This window comes from Schistocerca piceifrons, chromosome 10 (genome assembly GCF_021461385.2).
Source record: "Schistocerca piceifrons isolate TAMUIC-IGC-003096 chromosome 10, iqSchPice1.1, whole genome shotgun sequence".
Classification (NCBI taxonomy): Eukaryota; Metazoa; Arthropoda; class Insecta; order Orthoptera; family Acrididae; genus Schistocerca; species Schistocerca piceifrons.
The window spans coordinates 116,212,509-116,239,544 of NC_060147.1; the positions used below are offsets into that span (position 1 = coordinate 116,212,509).

At 43.7% G+C, this 27,036-nt stretch overlaps 1 protein-coding gene and 1 pseudogene across 1 annotated transcript in view; both read left to right on the plus strand.

Annotated features, from left to right (window-relative positions):
• The window catches only part of LOC124718977 (corticotropin-releasing factor-binding protein), a 1,088,124-nt gene that overhangs the window by 390,312 nt on the left and 670,776 nt on the right, over positions 1–27,036 (plus strand). The gene's annotated exons all lie outside the window — the stretch shown is intronic.
• On the plus strand, positions 20,970–21,087 carry LOC124719227 (annotated as a pseudogene).

Here is a 27,036-nt window from a genome sequence, read left to right on the forward strand (position 1 = left end):
TAAATATTGCAGAAATTTAATTATGAACATCTGCCATCATGAGCAAATAAGAAGTTGATACCCCAAGTGCAGTGGAGCAACTTACGTCACTATATGAAAGCAAGATTTCCGATGCAGATTGTATACCAGCTAGGTACCTTTCAGAGGATGCCGTTGAAACAGCTGACTGAACTTTACAGCGGAGCAACCATACTCAACTACTCGCTTGACGAAAAATCTGTACTAAAGACTGGAAATCTGCACGGGTAACATTAATAGTCAACATAGGACATCCAATGTATTACAGACCCGTATCACTAACGTCGATTTGCAGTAGGGTTTTAGAACACACACTGTGCTTAAATATAATGAATTACGTTGAAGTATTGGCACATAGTCAGCACGGATTCAGAAAACATCGTTCTTGTGCAACTCAACTATTTTATTGTTCAGACGGAGTGATGGGTCCTATCGACAGGAGATCCTAGATTGGTTACATATTTCTAGATTTCCAGAAGGCTTTTGACAACATTCCTCACAAGCTGCTTCGGATCCTTCTGTGTGCTTTCGTGGAGTATTGTCTCAGTTGTATGACTGGTTCGTGATTTCCTGAGAGTGAGGTCACTGTACGTAGTAATCGACGGAAGTCACGCAGTAAGGCAGAAGAGATACCTGGAGTTCACTAAGATCATGTTAAAGGCCAGCTGCTGTTCTTAATCTATATAAACAATTTAGGAGACAATGTGAGGAGAGGTCTTAGAAAGTTTGCAGATGAAGCTGCCATTTGCCGGCTAATAAAGTCATCACCACACACAAAAACATTTCAAAATGATTTAGACAACGTATCTTTGTGGTGCGAGAAGTAGCAGATGAATCTAAATATTTCCGTGGGAAAGGAGAACCAAAGACTGCGATTTATTGGCAAAACACTTGGAAGATACAAGAAATCTGCTGAAGAGACTGTCTGCACTACGCTTGTCCGCCTTCTTTTTGAGTACTGTTGCGAGGCCTGGAATCCTTACCAGATACGATTAACGGAGAGCATCGAGAAAATTCATAGGAGGACAGCACGCTTTCTACTCGTGTTATCGAAAAATCGGGAAGGTAGCTTTACGGATATGAGAGGAAAATTTGCAGTGTGTGTATGTGACGGGGGGGGGGGGGGGGGAGGGGAGGGAAGTATCCTTAAACCAAAAGCGCTCTTCGTTGAGGTGGTACACTTCACGAAACTTCAAGCACCAACTTATTCGTCTGCAAATCGTGCTCTAGTGGCTAGCGTTGCTGGCTCTGGATCACGGGGTCCCGGGTTCAATTCCCGGCCGCGTTGGGGAATTTCCTCTGCCTGGGATCTGGGTGTTTGTGTTGTCCTCATTTCATCATCATCATTCGTGACAGTGGCTAGATTGGATTGAGGAAAAATTGGGCTGTGTAAAAATCGGGGCTTTGTATGGGCGCTGATGACCAAGCAGTTGAGCGCCCCTCAAACCAAACATTATCACCACCACCACCAACTTACTCCTTCAATATTTTGTTGACTTCTACTTACATAGAGAGAAATGAATTTTGTAGGAAAAATAAGGGAAATCAGAGCTATCACGGAAATACACAACTGACCATTACAATTGCTACACCAAGAAGAAATGCAAATGATAAACGGGTATTCATTGCACAAATATATTATACATGTGATTACATTTTCACGCAATTTCGGTGCATAGATCCTGAGAAATCAGTACCCAGAAAAACCACCTCTGGCCGTAATAACGGCCTTGATGCGCCTGGGCGTTGAGTCAGACAGAGCTTGGATGGCGTGTACAGGTACAGCTGCCCATGCAGCTTCAACACGATACCACAGTTCATCAAGTGTAGTGACTGGCGTATTGTGACGAGCCAGTTGCTCGGCCACCATTGACCAGACGTTTTGAATTGGTGAGAGATCTGGAGAATGTGCTGGCCAGGGCAGCAGTCGAACATTTTCTGTATCCAGAAAGGCCCGCACAGGACCTACAACATACAGTCGTGCATTATCCTGCTGAAATATAGGGTTTCGCAGGGATCGAATGAAGGGTAGAGCCACGGGTGGTAACACATCTGAAATGTAACGTCCACTGTTCAAAGCGCCGTCAATGCGAACAAGAGGTGACAGAGACGTGTAACCAATGGCACCCCGTACCATCACGCCGGGTGATACGCCAGTATGGCGATGACGAATACACGCTTCCAATGTGCGTTCGCCGCGATGTCGCCAAAAAGGGATGCGACCATCATGAAGCTGTAAACAGAACCTGGATTCATCCGAAAAAATGTCGTTTTGCCATTCGTGCACCCAGGTTCGTCGTTGAGTACACCATCGCAGGCGCTCCTGTCTGTGATGCAGCACCAAGGGTAACCGCAGCCACGGTCTCCGAGCTGATAGTCCGTGCTGCTGCAAACGTCGTCGAACTGTTCGTGCATATGGTTGTTGTCTTGCAAATGTCCCCATCTGTTGACTCAGGGACCGAGATGGGGCTGCGTGATCCGTTACAGCCATGCGGATAAGATGCCTGTCATCTCGGCTGATAGTGATACGAGGCCTTTGGGATCCAGCACGGCGTTCTGTATTACCCTCTTGAACCCACCGATTCCATATTCTGCTAACAGTCATTGGATCTCGAATAACGCATACAGCAATGTCGCGGTACGATAAACCACAATCGCGATAGGCTACAATCCGACCTTTATCAAAGTCGGAAACGTGATGGTACGCATTTCTCCTCCTTACACGAGGCATCACAACAAGGTTCACCATGCAACGCCGGTCAACTGCTGTTTGTGTATGAGAAATCGGTTGGAAACTTTCCTCATGTCAGCACGTTGTTGGTGTCGGCACCGACGCCAGCCTTGTGTGCATGCTTTGAAAAGCTAATTATTTGCATATCACTGTGGGCTTCTTGCTGTCGGGTAAATTTCACGTGTGTAGTACGATATCTTCGTGGTGTAGCAATTTTAACGGCCAGTAGTGTATTTCATATGAAATATGTAACACATTTTTAATGGACTCAGTCGGCAGTCCTATATCACGATATTCATTTCACAAATACTAATGTTACACTTTATTGATGCTATTGGGAAGGATTAATTACAAATAATAAATAATTCTACTTCACTTCCTTGGGTGTCTTGTAGATCACTTGTGACACTTTGTCTGTGACGTGGGTTCAATAGTACTTCGACTGAAACACACTCATGCACCGTTCCTTTGATGTTAGCTTTCTTTCAGAATGACATCCTAACAAACACAACTTGAGAATATACATTTTGATCAATAATTTCGCCGGCTGGGGTGGCCGAGCGGTTCTATCGCTACAGTCTGGAAACGCGATGCTGCTACGGTCGCAGGTTCGAATCCTGCCTCGGGCACTGATGTGTGTGATGTCCTTAGGTTAGTTAGGTTTAAGTAATTCTGTGTTCTAGGGGAAGTTAAGTCCCAAAGTGCTCAGAGCCATCAATAATTTCTGCAAAAAGTCACAACATTTTAAGATCTGAACAATCATATAGAAATGCTAGACTGGGTTTCAATCTAAAATTACCCGTGACGGCATTGCCAATGTAAAAAAAACACCTACAAATACCGCAGCTGCTGCTCTTTTGGTCTATTTATGCATTAGTGTTTGGCGCCAGAATGTTCTAGAACATTATAGTTCCTTAACGGCAATAATTTTGTAATTAAAATATAGAATTTATCAAAATTACATAATTTCGTATTCAGAAAAATTTGATTTACAATCCAGTGGGCCCGTAGCATTGAATATACACTCCTCGAAATTGAAATAAGAACACCGTGAATTCATTGTCCCAGGAAGGGGAAACTTTATTGACACATTCCTGGGGTCAGATACATCACATGATCACACTGACAGAACCACAGGCACATAGACACAGGCAACAGAGCATGCACAATGTCGGCACTAGTACAGTGTATATCCACCTTTCGCATCAATGCAGGCTGCTATTCTCCCATGTTGACGATCGTAGATATGCTGGATGTAGTCCTGTGGAACGGCTTGCCATGCCATTTCCACCTGGCGCCTCAGTTGGACCAGCGTTCGTGCTGGACGTGCAGACCGCGTGAGACGACGCTTCATCCAGTCCCAAACATGCTCAATGGGGGACAGATCCGGAGATCTTGCTGGCCAGGGTAGTTGACTTACACCTTCTAGAGCACGTTGGGTGGCACGGGATACGTGCGGACGTGCATTGTCCTGTTGGAACAGCAAGTTCCCTTGCCGGTCTAGGAATGGTAGAACGATGGGTTCGATGACGGTTTGGATGTACCGTGCACTATTCAGTGTCCCCTCGACGATCACCAGTGGTGTACGGCCAGTGTAGGAGATCGCTCCCCACACCATGATGCCGGGTGTTGGCCCTGTGTGCCTCGGTCGTATGCAGTCCTGATTGTGGCGCTCACCTGCACGGCGCCAAACACGCATACGACCATCATTGGCACCAAGGCAGAAGTGACTCTCATCGCTGAAGACGACACGTCTCCATTCGTCCCTCCATTCACGCCTGTCGCGACACCACTGGAGGCGGGCTGCACGATGTTGGGGCGTGAGCGGAAGACGGCCTAACGGTGTGCGGGACCGTAGCCCAGCTTCATGGAGACGGTTGCGAATGGTCCTCGCCGATACCCCAGGAGCAACAGTGTCCCTAATTTGCTGGGAAGTGGCGGTGCAGTCCCCTACGGCACTGCGTAGGATCCTACGGTCTTGGCGTGCATCCGTGCGTCGCTGCGGTCCGGTCCCAGGTCGACGGGCACGTGCACCTTCCGCCGACCACTGGCGACAACATCGATGTACTGTGGAGACCTCACGCCCCACGTGTTGAGCAATTCGGCGGTACGTCCACCCGGCCTCCCGCATGCCCACTATACGCCCTAGCTCAAAGTCCGTCAACTGCACATACGGTTCACGTCCACGCTGTCGCGGCATGCTACCAGTGTTAAAGACTACGATGGAGCTCCGTATGCCACGGCAAACTGGCTGACACTGACGGCGGCGGTGCACAAATGCTGCGCAGCTAGCGCCATTCGACGGCCAACACCGCGGTTCCTGGTGTGTCCGCTGTGCCGTGCGTGTGATCATTGCTTGTACAGCCCTCTCGCAGTGTCCGGAGCAAGTATGGTGGGTCTGACACACCGGTGTCAATGTGTTCTTTTTTCCATTTCCAGGAGTGTATCTCTTAGAGGTACTATGCAATAAAATCCAGGTTGCTGCTATTGTAGTGTAGTGTATTTTATTGTGATGGATCCGTTTCGGTAAACTGCCATCTCCAGACCATCTGCGAAACTTACATAATATTTTTATTTTATTCTATGATAATGTTGGTTATCGTATTCTCAGAGATCCGAATTTTGTGCTTACATTCATATATCATCACAAAACGGCTTATAGTATAAGAGTCCTAATAGTAACACACGTTATAATAGAATACAGAGTGACAGCAATCACTGATTATATAAGGATGTAAGTACAAAATTTGTACTTCTGAAAATACGATAAACAACAGTATTATAAAATAAAATCAAAAATTATGCAAAGTTATGTAACTTTCGCAGATGTTCTGAAGATGGCAGTCCAGCCGAAATGGATGCATCTCAATAAAAACACTAGACTACTGTTGCAATAATCTCGGTTTTATTATGTAATGACTCTTAAGAAAAATCAGTGCTATTGAACTGTAATAATGGGTTTTGAAAATAATTATGTTTTGTAATTCATCCCTAACTCAGTCGATCCATCTCACACATTTCAAAGGCTTAGAACGTTTCATTTCTGCGTTAGCCCTGCTAATTATTTCATTACCATCCTGAGTTTTCTGTTGTGTCTTCAGTTGCCACTTCATCACCACCACCAGTGTTCTGCCAAAAGGCACGTTTTCACGTGGTAGTTTTCCAGGCTGTCCGGTCTTCTGCCATCCCCTTCAGGTCTGCATAATTTCCTCCTCCCTTTATGTCGTCTATCGTCTTGTATCTCCTTCTTCCTCTCAGTCTTCTCCCACAAACCAATCCTTCCAAAGCACCTGCTAGCAAGCACTCCCTTCTCAATGAATGTCCCAATCAGTTATTTTTCCTTTCTCTTACAACCTTCAGCAGACATCTTCTTTCACCAACCCTTTCCGATACTCTTTCATTACTCCAGCTTATTCTCTCCATTCTCCTCCACATCCACTAAGACACCAAAATTTGAGATACAACCGATTGGCTTGCCCCTGCCAAGCTACTTCAGTATCTGGATTTTCCAGCTCAGAAAACTGGATTACGGGACCAATTGTGTGCGAAAACCACGCTTCCCGCACCGCAGCGTGTAACAACGGCCGCTCAGACACCCCAGACAGAACTTGAGGCTAACTTTGTTTGCCGTGCAGACGTAACTAAATTCCCCATCCGCGTCTGCCACGACCTCTCCCTGTGTTACCGCCGCTGTAAGAGAAAGCAGCTCACACGGATTTCTTTGACGGCGGTGCTCTGGCGGTAAATAGGGCAGAAACTGGCTCGCCTGTCTTTGAGACAACGGAAGGCCGTTAGTCGCCCCTGTTTCATTCCTAGGAGACGGGTAGGCGTGACGTCACTGCGCAATTTGGCGGTGCCTGATTGCCTCCGGGTTTTCATCTTGCGGCTCTCAGGTGTGAAAAGGAGCTCGTTATGAGGGAGGCGTGTCTGCCTTAGCTCGGGTACTTAGCGCCGACTCAGGTATTCAGCGCAGGGAAAACTATGCAATACTACCCTCTGCTATAGACTAGTACACTGTGAAATAACATCGCGTAAAATTCCCGAAACAAATTCGACAACAGAGGAAGGAAGGTAAGTGTTAAACGTCCCACCATTATTACTTATTTGTATTTATTCCATGTTATTTATTTATGGAAAAACTGATAGAAGCCGACCTCGGGGAATATGTTTGGATTCCGTAGAAATGTTGGAACACGTGAGGCATTACTGACCCTACCACTTATCTTAGAAGAAAGATTAAGGAAAGGCAAACCTACGTTTCTAGCATTTGTAGACTTAGAGAAAGCTTTTGACAATGTTGATTGAAACACTCTCTTTCAAATTCTGAAGGTGGCAGGGGTAAAATACAGGAAGCGAAAGGCTATTTACAATTTGTACAGAAACCAGATGGCAGTTATAAGAGTCGAGGGACATGAAAGGGAAGCAGTGGTTGGGAAGGGAGTGAGACAGGGTTGTAGCCTGTCCCCGATGTTATTCAATCTGTATATTGAGCAAGCAATAAAGGAAAGAAAAGAAAAGTTCAAGTAGGAATTAAAATCCATGGAGAAGAAATAAAAACACTGAGGTTCGCCGATGACGTAATTCTGTCAGAGACAGCAAAGGACTTGGAAGAGCAGTTGAACGGAATTGACAGTGTCTTGAAAGGAGGGTATAGGATGAACATCAACAAAAGCAAAACGAGGATAATGGAATGTGTTCGAATTAAGTCGGGTGATGCTGAGGGAATTAGATTAGGTAATGAGACACTTGAAGTAGTAAAGGAGTTTTGCTATTTGGAGAGCAAAATAACTGATGATGGTCGAAGTAGAGAGGATATAAAATGTAGACTGGCAATGGCAAGGAAAGCGTTTCTGAAGAAGAGAGATTTGTTAACATCGAGTATAGATTTAAGTGTCAGGAAGTCGTTTCTGAAAGTATTTGTATGGAGTGTAGCAATGTATGGAAGTGAAACGTGGACGATAAATAGTTTAGACAAGAAGAGAATAGAAGCTTTCGAAATGTGGTGCTACAGAAGAATGCTGAAGATTAGATGGGTACATCACATAACTAATGAGGAGGTATTGAATAAAATTGGGGAGAAGAGGAGCTTGTGGCACAACTTGACTAGAAGAAGGGATCGCTTGGTAGGACATGTTCTGAGACATCGAGGGATCTCCAATTTAGTATTGGAGGGCAGCGTGGAGGGTAAAAATCGTAGAGGGAGACCAAGAGATGAATACACTAAGCAGATTAAGAAGGATGTAGGCTGCAGTAGGTACTGGGAGATGAAGAAGCTTGCACAGGATAGAGTAGCATGGAGAGCTGCTTCAAACCAGTCTCAGGACTGAAGTCCACAACAACAACAATATTTACTTTGTCAATCGTCTACTGGAGGGCAACGATTAGCTTACAAACATTATGGCAGTTGTTCTTAGTTTTTCGTTTTGCATTCAATGAACGCACTGTGTCTGGCGTGGCATTCATCTAACCATTTGGCACCAGTTGATTATTTCGCATCTCAAAAAATTCCAGACGTAACTACACCTCTCGTGAATCACAATAGTAAGCAGCGGTTTGCAGTCTAGCACAACATAGAGGGAGCGGCAGCGTTCATAGCGTAATTTGACTTGCGTAGTACAGTGACGTACTGCAGGAATGCGGGCCAGCTCGTGCCGCATTCGTGTACTAATGAGCTGCCATTTCGAGTGTGACAGTGGTATGGAGTAGTTCAAAAATGTTCAAATGTGTGTGAAATCTAACGGGACTTAACTGCTAAGGTCATCAGTTCCTAAGCTTACACACTGCTTAACCTAAATTATCCTAAGGACACACACACACACACACACACACGCACGCCCAAGGGAGGACTCGAACCTCAGCCGGGATCAGCCGCACAGTCCATGACTGCAGCGCCTGAGACCGCTCGGCTCATCCCGCGCGGCTATGGAATGGTGGGGAGCACAGCATCGTGCTTTTGCTGTTGAAAGTTGTTTCAAGAATGACGACTCTGTTATTGCTACCCAGCGTCTATTTCGGCAACGTTTCGACTTGGGAGGTCATTGGAAAGTTCCAGATGGACGGACCGTTGTGAGGTGGGTACGTGCATTTCGAACAACAGGTTCTGTTTGCGATGGCAAACCGGGAAGAAGTGAAGGAACTGTGCGGACACCAGAAGCCGTGGAAAAAGTTCGTGCTGCACTACATCTACATCTACATACACACTCCGCAATCCACCATACGGTGCGTGGCGGATGGTACCTCGTACCACAACTAGCATCTTCTCTCCCTGTTCCAATCCCAAACAGAACGAGGGAAAAATGGCTGCCTATATGTCTCTGTACGAGCCCCAATTTCTCTTACCTTATCTTTTTCTTGGTCTTTCCGCGAAATGTAAGTTGGTGGCAGTAAAATTGTACTCCAGTCAGCCTCAAATGTTGGTTCTCTAAATCTCCTCAGTAGCGATTCACGAAAAGAACGCCTCCTTTCCTCTAGAGACTTCCACCCGAGCTCCTGAAGCATTTCCGTAACACTCGCGTGATTATCAAACCTACAGTAACAAATCTAGCAGCCCACCTCTGAATTGCTTCTATATCCTCCCTCAATCCGACCTGATAGGGATCCCAAACGTACGAGCAGTACTCAGGAATAGGTCGTGTTAGTGTTTTATAAGCGGTCTCCTTTGCAGATGAACCACATCTTCCCAAAATTCTACGAATGAACCGAAGACGACTATGCACGTTCCCCACAACTGCCATTACATGCTTGTCTCACTTCATATCGCTCTGCAATGTTACGCCCAAATATTTCATCGACGTGACTGTGTCAAGCGCTACACTACTAATGGAGTATTCAAACATTACGGGATTCGTTTTCCTATTCATCCGCATTAATTTACATTCATCTGTATTTAGAGTTAGCTGCCATTCTTTACACCAATCACAAATCCTGCCCAAGTCATCTTGTATCCTCGTACAGTCACTCAACGACGACACCTTCCCGTACACCACAGCATCATCAGCAAATAGCCGCACATTGGTATCCACCCAATCCAAAAGATCATTTATGTAGATAGAAAACAACAGCGGACCTACCACCCTTCCCTGGGGCACTCCAGATGATACCCTCACCTCCGATGAACACTCACCATCGAGGACAACGTACTGGGTTCTATTACTTAAGAAGTCTTCGAGCCACTCACATACTTGGGAACCAATCCCATATGATCGCACCTTAGTTAGGAGTCTGCAGTGGGGCACCGAGTAAAACGCTTTCCGGAAGTCAAGGAATATAGCATCCGTCTGATACCCTTCATCCATGGTTCGCAAGATATCATGTGAAAAAAGGGCGAGTTGCGTTTCGCAGGAGCGATACTTTCTAAAGCCGTGATGATGCATGGACAGCGACTTCTCTGTCTCAAGGAAATTCATTGTATTCGAACTGAGAATATGTTCGAGAATCCTGCAATAAACCGATGTTAAGGATATTGGTCTGTAATTGCGTAGCCCAAAAAAGATCTTCTCGTCGTCATGTGCAAAATTGTGCATATGTCCGATCGCTCATTCAGGAGAATTTTGCACGAAGATCTCCATTTTTACCCATATAAGCTGCAGATTGTTCAGGAAATTAGGCCTCGCGATTGGGTTTCACGCGAAACATTCTGCTCAACCGTGCGTGATCTCCTCCGCCAAAATCCACAAATATTGCGCACCATCCTGATGTCTGGTGAAGCTCATTTCGAGTTACGTGGTTCAGTGAATATACAGAATATGCGTTATTGGAGTGACGTAAACCAGCATGAACTGCACATCGAGCCCTTGCACAGTTCTCGTGCCACAGTGTGGTGCGGAGCTGCTTCCGTTGGGATTATCGGGCCTTACTTCTTTGAGGATGACAGCAGTGTGGCTGCAACTGTCTCCAGTGTACGCTACCTAAAGATGCTGCAAGACTTCGTTCTTCCCCAATTAGGTATGGTCGATGTGGATCTGGAACAATTATGGTTTCAACAAGACGGAGCGACCTCGCATACAGCCAGAATTTGCGCGGATTTCTTGCGACAGGCATTTCCCGGTAGAGTAATGTTATTGCCAAACTTTCGAGTGTAATTATTGAAGTATCTGTGATGTATGTCAGACGGTCCATACGTAAAAATTATCAATATACTGTAATATTACACCCAACTGAGGAAGGCAGGACTACAAAAGTTGAAGATGTCATTACTGTAAATAGAATTTTAGCAACTACCTCTGCATAAAGCAAAGGAAATTCCAAATGCTTTACATATAAGTCAAGCAAAACTGGCAAGAGCAATTACTACCAACATACTAGAGACTATAAGCAAAAAAAAGTAAAAATGTATGTGTTACAAAAAGTATTAGAAGTAAATATTAAAATGTAAAATTAAGGAAAACAATACAAAATATAGATGCCTGGTCGAATAGAGCAACAAGATGCTAGCCAGCAGCTCACCCTAACCCCATCAGCGAAAGGGTATTAAAAAGAAAAAATGAAAAAAGGGCAATTTGAGAAAATAGAGGAAATGAAGAGATGCAAATGAACTAAATTGAGAGGTTGATGCGTGTTAAGAAGCTTCGGTAAACTAGAACTAGGAGGGTAGAATGTCACTATAACATGATCTGAAATGTATCGGGAGCATTCCTGCTGCGGTTGTCGGACGCCTAGCTCTGGCCACGTTACAGCGTTCGTGAGGTGATGGTGGTGGTGGTGGTGGTGGTGGTGGTGAGTGGCAGAGCGGGCGGGCGTCGTGCTGGAGAGGCCACTCGTGTGGTAATTATGCCGGTGGAGAGCTGTGAGCGAGAAGGGCAGGGTGGGGTGAGGGGTGAAGAGCAGTTGAGAGGGCTGTCTAATGGGGCACTCGCTGGAGGCGGCCGGTTGGGTGCGCTGCAGTCCAGCCGCACACACACACACACACACACACACACACACACACACACACACATATGGCGGCATTGTCCGCTGTCACTGAACCCACTTAATAGCAGCGCGAGTTCCAGGAGAATGTACATCATACTCCGCAAGCCACTTAATGGTGTGTACCGGAGGGTACTTTCGGTAATACTATCTGATCCCTCCAACCCTATTCCACTCGCGAATAGTGAGTGGGAAGAATGATTTCTTGCGACAGGCATTTCCCGGTAGAGTAATGTATTGGCTCTAATTTCTCGAATTTTCTCCTCGTGGTCAATGTACGAGATGAATGTGCGGGGAAGCAATGTTGTCAGACTCCTCCTGAAAAGTGCTGTCCCGAAATTTCAATAGTAACTCTCTCCGTGGTGCACAACGTCTATCTTGTAACGTCTGCAAGTGGAGTTTGTTTAGCATCTCCGTAACGCTCTCCCGCCAGCTAAACTATCCTTTGACGAAACGCACCGCTCTTCGTTGGATATTCTCTATCTCCTCTATCAGTCCTACCTGATAGGGATCCCAGATAGATGAACAATACTCAAGGCCTTACAAGTCACTTCTTTCGTGGACGAGTTACATTTCCTGCATGGTCACCGATGGTATCTGTTCCTTCGAACATGTCCGAAAGAACAGATACCATTTTCAAATATATATATATATATATATATTTCTTTAAGATTCTTCCGATGAATCTCAGTCTTCTGTCTGCTTTTCCCACTATCTGTTTTATATGGTCATTCCACTTAAGGTCGCTCTGGATAGTTACGCCTACATATTTTACGGCAGACGCTATCTCCAGCTGCTTCTAATCTATAGTGTAGCTGTACAGCAGCGGATTTCTTTTCCTATGTATGTGCAATATGTTACATTTATTTACGTTCAGGGCCAGCTGCCAGTGTCTGCACCATTCATGAATTCTCTGTAGGTCGTTCTGCAAATTCTTACTGTCTTCTGGCGTTGCTACTTTGGTATAAACAACTGCATCATCTGCGAATAGGCTTAAAGAGCATCCGACGCTTTCTACTAGATCATTTATATATATTGTGAACAGCAACGGTCCTATCACACTTCCCTGTGGTACCCGGGATATTACCTTTACATCTGTCGATTTATTTCCGTTAAGAGCGACGTGTTGAGTTCTATCTGCAAGAAAGTCTTGATCCATTCGCAGGTCTGCTCCAATACTCCGTAAGATCGTATTTTTTTCATTAAATGGCAATGCAGGGCGGTCTCAAATGCCTTACTGAAGTCAAGGAACATGGCATCAGCCTGAGCGCCGTTGTCCAAGATAAACAGTGAAAATTACTTGAATCTCCTATTACTCGCAAGAGCCTTCGATTAAACGGCATGATAAGATCATGGCAGTAGCTATTACGTCACTTGAAAGACTGGTAGTAATATTACGATTTCCCGCGACCAGTCGGCGCTATGAAGACTTCAAATATGCGTCAACACAAATCTGTAATTTGCTCCGCCTAAGATTAATACCTTCTACTTTTTCCCTCTGGTTGTGGGTTCTGGGAGAATTTATGTTTTTAGTAATGACATGTTTATATACCACAGGTTTACGTGATAAGTGTAGAGATTGTGAGAACAGCAGGAGATGTGGGATACAGTGGCCATGTCGGGTAATGAAAAGTGTGTAGAGGCAGATGATCCCAGAAGACTGGAAGAAGGGAATAACTGTCCCGATCTTTAGGAAGGGAAATAGAAAAGAGTGCAAGAACTGCCGGTTGATAACATTGATGGGTCATTGTACAAAGATCTGTGAGAAAATTTTGGAAGCACGAATTCGGGAAAAATTAGAAGGAAGAATGAGAGAAGAGCAACATGGCTTCAGAACAGGAAAGTCCACGGTGGGTCTAATTTTTTCTTTAAGAGAATTGCAGGAACACACTATGAATATGGAGTAGATTTACTAATGACCTTCCTGGTCATTGAAAAAGCGTATGATAGTGTATGTAGAAGCAAAGTGTGGAAAGCCCTGGAGAACAGATGAGTAGCAAAACAGATCATTTGGAAGATAAGGGAAATCTACCATGGAAGTGTGAGATGTGTGAAAGTGGGAGGTGAAAGATCAGAATAATGGGTTGAGGCAGGAAAGTGCACTTTCACCTAAGTGATGGATGATATAATGAGTACAGAAGCGCAAGTAATTGGTGAAGGAAAGATGAAAGCTATTATACGAGGGCAGTTCAATAAGTAATGCAACACTTTTTTTTTCTCGGCCAATTTTGGTTGAAAAAACCGGAAATTTCTTGTGGAATATTATCAAACATTCCCGCTTCGTCTCGTATAGTTTCATTGACTTCCGACAGGTGGCAGCGCTGTACGGAGCTGTTAAAATGGCGTCTGTAACGGATGTGCGTTGCAAACAACGGGCAGTGATCGAGTTTCTTTTGGCGGAAAACCAGGGCATCTCAGATATTCATAGGCGCTTGCAGAATGTCTACGGTGATCTGGCAGTGGACAAAAGCACGGTGAGTCGTTGGGCAAAGCGTGTGTCATCATCGCCGCAAGGTCAAGCAAGACTGTCTGATCTCCCGCGTGCGGGCCGGCCGTGCACAGCTGTGACTCCTGCAATGGCGGAGCGTGCGAACACACTCGTTCGAGATGATCGACGGATCACCATCAAACAACTCAGTGCTCAACTTGACATCTCTGTTGGTAGTGCTGTCACAATTGTTCACCAGTTGGGATATTCAAAGGTTTGTTCCCGCTGGGTCCCTCGTTGTCTAACCGAACATCATAAAGAGCAAAGGAGAACCATCTGTGCGGAATTGCTTGCTCGTCATGTGGCTGAGGGTGACAATTTCTTGTCAAAGATTGTTACAGGCGATGAAACATGGGTTCATCATTTCGAACCTGAAACAAAACGGCAATCAATGGAGTGGCGCCACACCCACTCCCCTACCAAGAAAAAGTTTAAAGCCATACCCTCAGCCGGTAAAGTCATGGTTACAGTCTTCTGGGACGCTGAAGGGGTTATTCTGTTCGATGTCCTTCCCCATGGTCAAACGATCAACTCTGAAGTGTATTGTGCTACTCTTCAGAAATTGAAGAAACGACTTTAGCGTGTTCGTAGGCACAAAAATCTGAACGAACTTCTCCTTCTTCATGACAACGCAAGACCTCACACAAGTCTTCGCACCCGAGAGGGGCTCACAAAACTTCAGTGGACTGTTCTTCCTCATGCACCCTACAGCCCCGATCTCGCACCGTCGGATTTCCATATGTTTGGCCCAATGAAGGACGCAATCCGTGGGAGGCACTACGCGGATGATGAAGAAGTTATTGATGCAGTACGACGTTGGCTCCGACATCGACCAGTGGAATGGTACCGTGCAGGCATACAGGCCCTCATTTCAAGGTGGCGTAAGGCCGTAGCATTGAATGGAGATTACGTTGAAAAATAGTGTTGTGTAGCTAAAAGATTGGGGCATAACCTGGTGTATTTCAATGCTGCATAAAACAACACCTGTTTCAGAAAAAAAAGTGTTGCATTACTTATTGAACTGCCCTCGTATATGCAGATGATATGATAATTTGGGGGAATAGGGAGGAGGAAGTACAAGAGCAGTTGGATGTATGGGAACGAACAGTACAAGAATAGTATAAGTACGAGTGAGATGATTATCACAACAACAAAGGAGGAGAGAGGAACAACTGGAATAACAATTGGTGGGGAACGATCGAGGAGAGTGGAGAGTTTCAAATGCCTAGGAAGCCTGATACAGGAAGATGGAAAAAAAAGACAGAGAAATAAACGAGTGGGATAGAAAGGTATAAGCATTTCGGAAGAGTGTCAGAAGCCAAAATCAGTAAAAAGGTTATATACCGGTCATACTATGTCTCGCTCCTGACATACGCATCAGAAACCTGGATTATGAAGGGAAGAGAGAAAAGCAAAGTACAAGCTAGTGAGATGAAATTCTTGAGAAACAGTATTGGAGTGACAAAGATTGACAGGTTAAGAAATGAGAGGATCAGAGAGTTAATGAAGGTGGAACCATTACAGGAGGAGATAGAGAAATCAAGGCTGAGAAGGTATGGGCTAGTGAATGGAGGAGAAGAGGATACCCAGGAGGATACACGAGATGAAACTGGAAGGAAAGAGACCAAGAGGAAGACCGAGAGACAGATGGCTGAAAGGAGTGGAGGAATGTGGCCATAAGAAAGGAGAAGACTGGACCAAGGCGAAGACAGAGAGATGGTGGCAAGACAGAAGACGATGGAAAGGCGTATGTTCTATACAGACCCGGCCAGAGGCTGGAAACTGTCGATGATGATGATGATGATGATGATGATGATTTGCTTTGTATTTATTTTAAGTATAACTTGTCAACACGCTTCTTTGCCTTACCGTGACAGGATTCAGATTTACCGCTGTTGCAATAAGTGTAGCTTGCTATACACGAAGAGACTTCCACAGCAGGTTACAGTTGATTTTCTTCATGTCGCCTCGTACGGGGCCGCTCAAAGCATTTCCTGACAGCTTATCTTTACTTGTAAAAATCTGTGCATTGTCCCTACGTAGGCTCAACAATATGTACTTTGATGTGAGTGTACACATTTTCACGAATGAAATTCACTCAGGCATCAAGCAGCTTGCAAAATTATGCTATAGGCGGTCAAGCCAGCTTGCACAAATAGCATGATGATGCATGCTTGTTAAGCTTGAAATTAGTTATGTGGCTGCCTTTAGGGTAATATTCTACCAGCGTCCAGGACTCTAAGGGGAGAGGAGGATTATCTAGTAGCAGAGAAATAACAACGGAAATTCCTGCGCGTTGGTTAGCGGGTGATTTGATTGTATTGGATGAATATGTAAATTACAGACACGTATACAGTCGGTAAGCGATGGACCTCCCCACGTAGTTAGCTATTGGCGCAGAACACTCCGGAGGGTTAATTTGGTAACACGCAATTCGCACTCCGCCGTAAGTTTTGCTCTGAATGCAAATACAGTACCTCGGAGCCGATAACGTTAGCCTCTGAGGATAGGCAACTGACCAAACGCAACGGCTGCGCGGGCAACCTATCTGAGCGCCCGCAGGCGCGTATATTCCCGTCAGAACCGGTCGAGCGAACATCCCGGCGTACAAACATCCGCAGAGGACTCTGCGATTCCCGCCGAGTGTAAACAAAGGGCTGTGGGCGGCAGCGATCGTATAGTCCGACAGAGCTCCGCCCTTACGTACACCAAGCAGGGCAGGAACACAAGTTCGGAACACACTATTATAGCAACCAAGTAAGATAACTAGTTCTCTGCAAGAAAATGTTTGTTCAGGAAATCAAAACGATATAATAAATTTTTGAAGACAACGCTAAGTGCATTGGGCAAAAAAAAGAAAAAAAGAAATTGTCGCTAGTACTGTGTAACACCACCTACACCCTTGGTAAAGGTGAAGAAGACAGTCCACGAGTCTCTTCGGGTGAGATGCAGCCACGCACTGAGGTTTAGGCCCTCTAGAGCAGTGGTTCCAAAGCTTTTTGAGATCATCACACGTGATCGAAATCAGATATCATACATTATCGTAAATAAAGTTTAGGACGTAATTAAGCTTTAAACTACAAAAAAAACTCCTATTTTTAATGTTACAAATCATTTATATTACTCAGTTAATTTTCAAACTATTGAACACACGCTTTTTCTATAGTTTTAACTAAAGCAAGAAAGAATACCTAACTTAATTTCGTTCATCATGATCATCGTCATCGATGTTTTGCTTATTTCTAACAGTACTTTCTGATACTTGATCTGGTGTCCGTCAGTGTACATCTTAGGTCATGTTCACTTTTATTCTCATTGCTACCATAGTAAGCCTCCTTTCATACCAATAAGTTGCGGTGCATGGCATCCACGTTCTTAAAAATAAATTTCCTTTACTTTACGTCTATTTTCACATGTTCTTATATATCAGGAACATTTTTTCATAAAACAAATCTGAAGATAGTCATTATATAGCGAAGCCGGTAGTCCGATGACCAAAACTTTGAGACCATACACGTGAATTAAAGGAAATTTATTCCCGTTGGAGATTCCAATGTCGTCCTCTTCCACTCACGCACAGTTGGGGTGGCGATTTAGAGTGGTGTGACTGGATGGGCCCTGTGAGACAAACGAATTGGAATCATAAGTTTTTCTAAATCCATATTAGGATCACTGTTAAATTCGCGACTATGTCGTAGCTTGTGAAGCATATTCATAAGATTTCTTGCTATAATGACAGCCACTTACGACTGACCTTTCGCTAAAGTAATGTCACTTTATTTCAAAAAATGGTTCAGATGGCTCTGAGCACTATGGGACTTACCAGCTGAGGTCATCAGTCCCCTAGAACTTAGAACTACTTAAACATAAGGACATCACACACATCTATTCCCAAGGCAGTATTCGAACCTGCGACCGTAGCGGCGGTCGCGCGGTTCCAGACTGAAGCGCCTAGAACCGCTCGGCCACAGGGGCCGGCACTGTATTTCACGATGGTATATTTATATTGAGTTCCCTTCTCGAAGTCCAACAAATTGTACTTCGACTCGAATTTCACTTTGTGAAGATGCTCCTTCAGTCACAGAAACTGGTCTTAGAACCAATATACGCTGACGGAAAAAGGTCGCAACACCAAGGAGGAGTTGTGTGGTATAAACCAAAGATGGGAGGCGTGTTTTTACACCTGAAAGATGATGTCTATTCAAATGTCACGTCAGACGTGTAAGAGTGGAGGAAACGAGTCAGGTTGCTTCAAATACACGCTGTAACGGTTGTGAGCTTTAGTTACTTTTGTGGTTGGACGTGGTGAATTGACGTTAGTCAAGAATGCCTTTAAGGTGACAATGGCACACTTACCAACAACCTCACTGAGTTTCAACGAGGTCGTATAATAGGGATACGAGAAGGTGGATGTTCCTTTTGCAATATTCCAGAAAGACGTGGCAGGGATGTAACCAATGTACATGACTGCAGGCATCGGTGGTCACCAAAACGTACGGTCGCAAGAAGATGTGGTACCGGACGGACACTTGACATTACCGAGAGGGAAGACCATCGCGTTCGGAGTATGGATGGAGCACATCGTAGTGCATCTGCAACAGCATTCTGAGCAGCAGTTGGCACCACTGTGACACAACGAACTGTCACAAACAGGTTACTTAAAGGACAGCTCCGAGCCTGGCGTCCTGCAGCAAGCGTTCAACTGACCTCAAACCATCGCAGTTTGCGACTTCAGTGGAGTCAAGCGAGAGCTCATTGGAGGACAGACTAGAGGTATGTTCTGTTTTTTTTAATGAAAGCTGGTTCTGCTTGGTGCCAATGATGGCTGTCTGTTGGTTAGGAGGACGCTAGATGTGGACCTGCAACCAACCTGCCAGCAAGCAAAAAACACAGTGGACATGTAAGTAGGCTGTTTAGGTTTTTATGTTGGTAACGCAAAGTAGCGCTCTGTATGAAAATCACTGGCTATGCTGTGTGCAGTCTGTGGCTGGTTGGCATTGTTGGAATATTCGCCATTGTAGTGTTGGGCAGCCGGATGTGAACAGCGCGTAGCGTTGCGCAGTTGGAGGTGAGCTGTTACCGACCGATCGATCGATAATGCTTCCCTGTTAACTAAGTGTTTCACTGTCTACACCATTATTTGCCGCCCGCTCCATTTCCCTATGCACAATTACCAAATTACTACTTTGAATGTCTGTTAATTCATTACACAGTGGTGCTGATAAGCTACGTTCGTCGTCACTATCATTTCTCAATTTACTTTGGAGCCTTGTGTTACGTTTTTCACACGCCATAATTATCACGTATTTCACACGACAACAACAATTTGAAGAGCAAAAATAAGAAAACACATTAACATAGCACTGAAAATAATATCTGGTTAATTGCAAGTGCAGCTGCGAAATACTTAGTGCAAATCTACATGCATGTCGCAACTGTTTTACTGTACAACAATGAAAAACTACAACTACAAATGAAATTCTCTCCACAATTACGCTCTAGCTATAAACAATAGTTACACTAATTACACAAACTACAAGAAAAAATCAGAAGATTCCAGTGAGGTATCCTCGGCTAAGGGTCGACATAGGAACGTCCCCTTAGAAAAATTTATGAATGACTGTGCTGATAAACCTCTTACATTAATTGATTTTCAAACAGCTGAGCAAAACTGAGGTACTCAGACATTACTTTCTTTACTTGTTCTGATCAACACTAAACTGACGCACAATATTTTTAGCGCAACGCAATCTGACTTTCAAAAATCCCTACAAAAGAATGGCCCTGACTAACAATAACCTATACCTTTCATGAATCACTTACCTCACAAAAATCTTCGTTACTCGAACTACTGCAATACAGCGAGAGCCGATACTGCCAGCTAAATAAAAGATTCTAAGTACTGAAGGCATTAACTACTGATAGGCCATAGTTAGCAAATGAACGCTTTTGATAGAGAACAAACAATGTATTTACCTTAATAATGTTCAAAAGTCGTAATATATATATATATATATATATATATATATCAGTTCATGACATCCAGTCTTAAAAGTTTCCCCTTTCTGATGGACACACGTCCAGATCATCCGCTCTCAAAATTCTGCCATCTCTCCCCACATCCACCATTGCTGGCGGCTCACCTCCAACTGCGCAACGCTACGAGCTGTTCACATCCAACTGCCCAACACTACAGTGGCGAATATTCCAACAGTGCCAACCAGCCACAGACTGCACACAGCACAGACAGTGATTTTCATAACGAGCGCTAGGTGACGTTACCAACATAAATACCGAAACAGCCTGCTTACAGACGTACACCTGGAGATATAGTCTGGGGTTATCCTACACATCGCGTCTGCAAATTTGTACGTCAGTCTGGTGATTCGATCTGCTGTGCTCCCATTCATGAACAGCGTACCAGAGGGAGTTTTCTAACAGGATAACGGTCGCCCACAAACAGCTGCTTTAACCCAACGTGCTCTAAGAGTGTCGACATATTGTCTTAGCATGCTCGATCTCCAGGTCTGTCTACAATCTAGCACGCATTTGGACGTCACCGGACGACAACTCCAGCGTAACCCGCGAATGTCACTATCCGTTCTTGGACTGACAAATCCAGTGCAACGGCCATGGAACTCCATCCCACAAACTGACATCAGGCACCTATAAAACGCAATGCTTGCACGTATGAACGATTGCGTTCAACATTCTTGCGGTTAAACCTGTTATTAATGTACCACCATTTCACATTTGCAATGGCTTGTCTCGCGCCCACGTTAACCTGTCGTCATGCAACGTTAATGACTTGCATATGTTACCTAGGGCAACGGCCTTGCCGCAGTGGATACACCGGTTCCCGTCAGATCACCGAAGCTAAGCGCTGTCGGGCGTGGCCGGCACTTGGATGGCTGACCATCCGGGCCGTCATGCACTGTTGCCAGTTTTTGGGGTGCACTCAGCCTCGTGATGCCAACTGAGGTGCTACTCGACCGAACAGTAGAGGTTCCAGTCAAAGAAAACCATCATAACGACAGGGGAGCGGTGTACTGACCACACGCCCCTCCTATCCGCATTCTCATCTGAGGATGACACGACGGTCGGATGGCCCGATGGACCACTTGTCGCCTCAAGGCGGAGTGCATATATGTTACCTAGACAAATGTATTCTCAAAATTTCATTACTCTACATTAATTATTTTTTCGTGTTGCTGATTTTTTCTGTCAGTGTATTTACTTTTCAGTTTTCCAGATCAGAACAAGACACTAATGTAATTTATTATCACTGACAAATAACAACCACTAATACAGGCTGGGTAGCAAACGAAATGAATGGAAGAGTAAAAGTGGTATACAGTGTTCTTGGTAATAGAAGTATGTTTCAAAGTCGAGTTTTCAATGTGTGTGAAACTAAACATTAACAAACAGTGTGTATGACCAGTTTTCACTGATAACAGCTTCGACATATCATAATGGGCGGAGCTCACGTTTCGTGCAGACGTGGAACAGGTAGCGGCTCTAAAGATTGCAATACTTGAGCAGTTTTTATATCCTGCGCACCTACCTATCATTTAGAGAACAGATGTGCAAGTGGACGATAAATGTTACAACCACAGAGGAAAAAATTAAAATCTTGATTTACGGAGAATGTATGAGAAATGTTGAGGCTGCTGTTGCCTTGTATGCCAAGCGTTTTTCAGAGAAAACTTGCTCTTCTTCGTTTTTCTACAAGGTTGTGAACGCTTTTATGTCTGGTTGCAGCGGACAGACCGGCAAAAGGAAACGAAGCATACGTGTTACAGGGGAAGCTAATGAAACGGCTGTACTAGCGGCAGTGCACCACAACCCACGGATAAGTTTATAACACTTCCACTGTTACTGTTATGCCATAACTTCAAAAGCTGGAAGCGGTACATATTACCAAACGCGGTATCATTAACTTTTACGTTTATTTTTCTTTACGACACAACTTAGGTGCAGTACTGTTCCAGAAAGCGAAACTAAGTTTGACACCAGTGCTGCCTTTTATTTACGTAATGAAACTATTTTGTTAATCAAATATGGTATAAAGAAGCAGAGCAATGTTACCCTCTGAAAGGAATTTTGTTGTTTTGACCATGATGTGCCTAAAGGAGGTTGCCTATCGGACGTGAAAGTCAGAATTATGTATTTATGCAACAAGTAACAGGTAATATTTTTCCTATTTAAACTGTTCAGATAACAAAGAAAAACGGTCGCCAGCCTAATTAAGCGTAGGAATATGTAATATTTCTGTTCAAACGATATGGGTATAAGTAACATCAGTGAAAAGACACAACCTCTACTTTCTCAAGCATGAGTGCAATGAACCCAGTAACAAGCATATCATAACGTTAAAGAAAGTGCTGACAGTCATAGCAGAACAAACCTATTGGCTTAACCACAACCGTTAATGACACACACTTTCATATTCAAGGCTTAGTCTAACTGAATAGCTTCAATAGCATTACTATTAAAATTCACTGCTAAATTATACACCTGGGCATGATTTTAATCTCACTTCAACAAATGATTTTCTACTTGGAATGAAAATTAAATATTGTTCGCTGGCCAACAAATTCTCACTATCCTCTAAAGAAAAGAATTTACTATTTTCGTATGTAATGATCTTTCTGTTAATAAATTTCTATCAGTGAGCACAAAAGGCAAATATGGATCTCTTTAAACTGGCAATATATTCTTTAACACACATGACAAAAATAAATTTAGCAAGTCTGAGTAGTTAACTTTCAAGAGTGAAAGCCTTTGGGCTTTACTGCTGTAAGACATAAACTGACATAAAAGAAATAAAAAAAGCTCTGACTCACCTGCTTGTGCTTTTCAAAAAAATTGTTTACTATGAAAAACACTTTAAACCATAGTTTTGAAAGAAATTATTTTTTAAACTAACAGCAAATTGATTTAATGCCTGTTTTTGCTACTTCAGTCTTTTGCTTTAGAATCAATGATTAAATTTATTCTTTTGAAAGCCCACAAAACTTTAAAGTAAGCAGTTTCAATTACTGAGATACTTTCAGTAAGCAGCATTAACTATCTTACATAATTTTGCCACACTTACATTGAATTTAAGTCCTTTCTTTTTACGGAATTTAAGTGGTATTATTCAATTAATAGTTGGGCTTTAATAACTTCACTTTCACAACAAGGACACTCGGAAGTTATAGTTGACAAGGATAGGACCCTGAGTGGTTATGTGATAAAAGACAAATCAAGGTAAGATTTCAAAGTATTGTTTTTGGTTTACCTTGTTATTGGAACCAAACAAATCCAAATAAGCTAATCCTTCACTTTACATTTCTACAATTTCTTCGTTCCTTTGCAGCGATTGCCCAATGTGGTGGCGAGTACATCTTGGCAGATGGATTTGCAGTCGATAATGTTGAGCTCTGTCATTTCTTGGTGGCGATGATCCCCAAATTATTAAATTACGTTTCCAAGATAGAGCTAGTTATTTAATCCATCCATCCGAGGCATTGGCACAGTGGAAACCAGCACAAAAAGCCTCTCTCTGCACCAGCACAGCTCACTGTTAGGACATAAGCTGTTGGCAGTTCGGTAGGACGTCTCCAACTAACTCGTTCTCCCACCTCTTTCTTCATGACAACCACATTTTGCGCGAGCTGCATGATTCCGTTCCCTGGGGGAACCACATCACCTTTTATACTTATAAAGAAACAAGAACCCTAAGTGAGGACCAGTATATACAAAGTAACAACAAGACATTTCGTTGGCTGATATTGACAATTTTACAAAAATTATTCAAACAAAATTATTCAATCTTAAATATAACCAAAGAGGTTATATGAGAAAGACAAAACATATCATTTGCTCATATTGTACATATTGCATAGATTACACTTCCTACGCTCTAAGAGACATCAAAGTTTTTAACAGAGGAAGAGAGTATACACTTTTATACAGTATTGAATTACTGATACAATAATTACAGAAGCTCAGCGATGGGATGTTGAACAAAACAGAAAGCAAAATAAATCAGCAGAGCATTAGAGCTGTGGTGTTAAAAGTTCCCGGCAATTACACAGCGAATCTGGAGCGTCCGTACGTAGTATTGTCGCAATATTACATCGTCATAAGCATCATCCATACCACATGTCACTGCATCGAGAAGTTCATGGCACCAATTTCCACAACCACGTAGTGTTTTTTGAATGGGCACCTCAAAAAATGGAAACGGTCCCACGTTCTTTGCCGAGGTACCATTTTCCGATGAATCTACTTTCACAACCCATGGTACCATTGAGGGACATAACATGGATTACTGGAGTTTAGACAATGCCCATTGGTGACAGCAAGTTGACTCACCAACGTCCTTAGTCGGTTAATGTATGGTGTGGCATTGTGAGGAACAAACTCATTGGTCCATATTTTATGGACGGCACATTAAATGGACGCAAATATCGAACTTTTTGGAACAGAAACTATCGATACCACTGCAGGATGTTACCCTGGACGTTCGTCAACTTCTGTCGTTTCAGCATGACTCTTGCCCAGCGCATTGCGCAGTTGAAGCACGAGAGGTATTAGACCGTGTTTACATTGGTCGGTAGATTGGCAGAGGTGGCTCGGTTAATTGGCGCGCTAGATCGCCCGATTTGACTACGCCGGATTTCTTTCTGTGGGTATAGTTGAACAGTAAGGCGTACCAGCAAGTGCGAGAAGGCCGTGAAGACATGGTCAACCGCATCAGAAACGCCTGTGCTGGCAGTCCCGCAGACATGCTTCTGTCCTGTGTACGGTTATTTGAAGAGCGGAGCACTAAGTGTACTGAAGCTGGCGGTACTACGTCTGAACACTTACTCTAACTGGAGACGTGGAGTAGCGTTCGCATCGAGCCACACAAACAGTGCCGCGTGTAGTAATCACCTGTTTGTATGTCGGAGGAATACAACGTTACGTAGGGGGGTTTCCAATTAGAGGCTATGAAATTCTGGCCTGTCCTATGCTCGCAGAATGGAGGTGGGATCTCATGTGTCACTGGATATTCAATGGCCATTGAGTAGCATACAGTAAATTACGACTGTGTACCCATTTCTATTCCTCCGATTACAGCGCCATCTCTGGCGAAACAAAGAAAATGCTTCAGACAGTACAAGCAGATTTTGCCGTAGAACCGTAATCTGCAATAAAAAATGGAAGTTCCTGTTTAAGATTCCAACGTCGTCCTCTTCCGCTCATGCAAAGGGTGAGGTGGGGATGTAGAGTGGTGTCATTGGATGGGCTCTGTGAGCCAAACGAATTGGAATCATAACTTTTTCTGATCCGATGTGTAGTTTTCGAGATAATTCAATGTCTTCAGTTGAAATGAACACCCTGTATTAAGTTATGGATAGTCTTTCACTCCGTGTAATTTACCCCTGTTATCTTCAGAAGTTCGAAGAGTGTCTTCCTGTCAGAGTTGTCAAAAGATTTGTGAATCTACAATTGCGGTAAATGTGGAGTTGTCTTCTTTTAACGTGTCTTACGGCATAGAGCAAGCACTGAATATTGCTTCGCATGTTTCTACATTTCTCAAAGTTGATCTTCCCTCAGATCATATACTACCAGCACTTCCAGCTTTCTGAAGACGATGAATATCAGTGTTTTCCTGCCGTCACTGTATCCACTGTGATGGTCTGCAGACTACAACTGCGTGTGTTTCTACTGAATTCAGCTGTTCAGTCCTCACACCAAACTGACTTCAATTTGCCTCCAGACCTGAACAGTATACTAGAATGCAGAGACTTCTGCAAATTTCGAGCATGTTCTGGAAATATTCACCTAGTCTGCAGTATGAACAAAATAAGACTGCAATACTGGGAATCATTGTAATAAAAAATTTCGTGTCGCTCAATGGCCTGGCGCTAGTCTTTGACTCGAACATCACTTTGGCGAGTTGCGTGTCCCTAACCTAATGCAGGTATCCGACTAGGGAAAGGGGACCTTTACTTTAACGTGGATTGCGAATCACGTGTCGATCCTGGTGACTGCTCACTTCGTTGAGAGTTGAGCGCTCGATTAAAGACAAACTGAAAACTATTCGTCCTCCGCCCAGGATTCGATCCCGCGACTTCTCGGTTTCCAAGCACGCACTTTAGTGTCAGATCAGCAGGCTTATGGTGGGAGGTACTGATTATCTAAGAAAATATTCCTGGTTACGTTTTAAACTTTCATCAATTACATACAAAAACACAGTCTCCCAGACAACATTTTCTATGCTTAATATTTTTATCATCTCGATAAATATTGTTCTTCTGCTTACTAAAAACAAACCAGATATACTATTTTGAAGACATTAGGCATAATATCTCGGTAGCATTCGATGAAAATAATAATAATTGTGGGAAAGTCTTGTTAACACAATAATTAAGTTGCCATGAACTTAGAAGTTTCACTGCGATCATCAAGTTCAGATTTTATTCCCTTTCATTTTATTATTTTTTTAATTCAAAGTATCATATATTCTCATGATATTGGAGCTCAAGACTTCCCCATAACTAATTGAAAGCTGCAATTATAAATTGACCGATTTCTTGTCACCATTCGCGTTTGACTGCCGTCGGTGATCCTTTCGCACTATTTTCATCGACTGGCTTGTCCCTGTATGTCTTGGAAACAAAATATTCGTGCCGTGAGCTGTACAATTTCATGTATATTCTGTATCGATTTCGACCGTTATGAGCCTCTTGAAGGATGGATTAGCTATACATTTCCGTCATACAGTAGCCGCACAAATGCAGAACGTATTTAAGTGTCATAACAGTCTGTCTTAACACAGACCATATAAAGACACTCTTCCCTGGCACAATTACAGTAGTGCACATTTGGTTATAACACCACATTTTGTATGAATTGA